The sequence below is a fragment of the Rhincodon typus genome, chromosome 13 (genome assembly GCF_021869965.1).
Source record: "Rhincodon typus isolate 14 chromosome 13, sRhiTyp1.1, whole genome shotgun sequence".
NCBI lineage: Eukaryota > Metazoa > Chordata > Chondrichthyes > Orectolobiformes > Rhincodontidae > Rhincodon > Rhincodon typus.
Genome location: NC_063344.1, coordinates 11,433,673 through 11,436,298, shown reverse-complemented (window position 1 = coordinate 11,436,298; position 2,626 = coordinate 11,433,673).

The following is a 2,626-nucleotide window of genomic DNA, read 5'->3' as shown; positions in this document are numbered from 1 at the left end:
CGGACCCGAAACGTTGACTCTGTTTTCTCCTCCACAGATGCTGCCAGTCCTGCTGAGCTTTTCCAGCAACTTTGTTTTTGTTCCTGATTTACAGCATCCGCAGTTCTTTTGGTTCACATTTTAATGACGTTTGTAATGAACAGAAACCAAAATACCATAAAGGCTGGAAAACTGAAACTGAATAGAGAAACCCTGGAGAAACATGCAGCAGGTCTGATAATATCTGACAACTGAGAAAGGGTTAAACACCCAAACATTTTCTTTGCTCTTACCCGAAATCCTCAGATAGCATTTGTTATCAAGAATTTTAAATGGCTGTACCATCATTGAAAATTTTCCTTTTCATTCTTTTGGTGATTAACCGTGGTCGACATTATTAACCAGAAAGTGCTGAAGAAACTCAACAGGTCTGGTAGCATCTAAAGAAGAGGTTTAGTGTTTTGAGTCTTGATAGGACTATGCTTTGGAACTGTAAAAATCTGCTGGGTTTCTCTAGTGCATTTTATTTTTACTTCAAGTCTCCAACATTCACAATATTGTGTTTCCATCTTATTATTGAAGTTTTGGCAAAAAGTAGGAGCAATTCATCATCTTTTAAAATGTTGAAACTTGTCAAAGATCCGATTTATTTTGAAAAAAAAGCTGAGATTTTAAATTCTAAAGTGTTATCCTCCACTTGACTTTGGTTCACAACCGTAATGATTGGAATTCTTTTGTTGTATGCAGAAGCCCCAACTGAATTCTAACCAATGACCTCAACTTTGTATTTAGTACAATGTCTTTGTTTTAGTATTTGCAATTCCAATGACCTTTTTTTTGTTTTTTTTAAAATGTGCATCCAATTCAGATCTTTGCACTTTAGGAAGTAGGGAGGGTCATTCAGACAGTTCAGAGAGATTTACAGGAATAGTTCCAGGGATGAGGGATTTTAGTCACAAGATTGGATTGGAAAAGTTGATCTTGTTCTCCTAGAAACAAGGGAGACCATGGGGAAAGTTTGGAAGATTACAAGGCTCTATTTCTTTGTTTCTAATTTATTACTGTGATTTTGTACTTCTGAAGGTCTGTAATTATGGACTTTTTATTTCTTTATTTTTCTATTTTTTTTCCTAAGAATTTGTACTCCAGAATCTGTACCTAGATACCCTGTATATAAGATGGTGCCATAAGTAGTGACTTGTACAATTTTCACTGTGCTCATGTGAGTACATGTGACAATAAAGCTAATTCAGTTCAATTCAAGACATATACCTAGACAAAGGTAAAATCTGTTCCCATTGGGTGATACAGATTTAAAGATTTGGGCAAGAGACACGGGGGAGTTTTTCTTTAATGCAGCGCACAGTAATAGTGTGAAACATACCACCCACCGAGGTGATGCAGACATGATGGGCTCAAAGGCCTCCTAATGCACTGTAAAGGTTCTGTGATTCTGTTAGTCACAAGGAAATTGGGTTAGCATTTAAAGGAAATAAACGTGCAGGGCAATGGGGATGGAGCAGTGAAGTTGAATAGCTCCACGATAAATGGCATGGACTTGATGGGCACAGTGGTCTCTTTATGTGCCATAAATGGATCCTATCAATGATCTGCTACATGGGCGCTGGGATCTTTCTGTTGTCGCATTCATTTAAGTAGTAATTATCATTCTGTGGTCTTGGCTAAGTTTTATTATCTGGCACCAGATTAGTACACATTTTCTCTATTCCTCCTCCTCCTTGAATGTGCCACCCATTGATTGCTGGGAAAACTTGACATGCAAATTTCTGAATACAATGTAGGAAAGAATGATTATTGAGCCGGTGCCTTCGCAATTCAAGACATTTCAAAGCCAGCTGTGTACTTTGAAACTGCAGATGCTGTTGCATTGCGGGAAAACATAACCCCAGTTTGCACAGAGAAGATCCCACAATCAGCAAGGTGATCAATAACCAGTTAACTTATTTTCAGTGAATTTACTTGAGGGATAAATGTTTGCGAGGTAGTGGAAGAAGTACCATGCTCCTCTTCCAAAATATTATGGAATTAATTGTATGCTGTCGAATGCAGTCGGGTCTCAGCTAAATATAGAATAATAGAATGGTTGCAGTATAGAAAAAGGGTATTTTGTCTAAAACAAAAACAAAGTTGCTGGAAAAGCTCAGCAGGTCTGGCAGCATCTGTGAAGGAAAAAACAGAGTTAACGTTTCGGGTCCAGTGACCCTTCCTCAGAACTATTTTTTCCTTCACAGATGCTGCCAGACCGGCTGAGCTTTTCCAGCAACTCTGTTTTAGTTCCTGATTCACAGCATCCACAATTCTGTCGGTTTTTATTTTGTCTGTAACACTCTCTGAAAGAGCAATTCACTCAGAGACACCTCTGTTTTACCTTCAGTCCAGCAATCTTTAGCTGAATCCCTGAAAGATGGTACCTCAAATAGTGCAACAGTCCATCAGAACTGCTTTGTTCATGTGCACAAACCTCGGAATAGGACTTGAACAGACAACTACTGACTCAGACTGAAATGCTATTAGCAAATTAAATGCTGATGCTTAGCAGGTGAATGATCACTGCACCCTGTTTCCATTTTAAAAGGCCTAATGGTGAAGCAGTTGTATATAGCACTGTATGACAGCCGGAAACTGG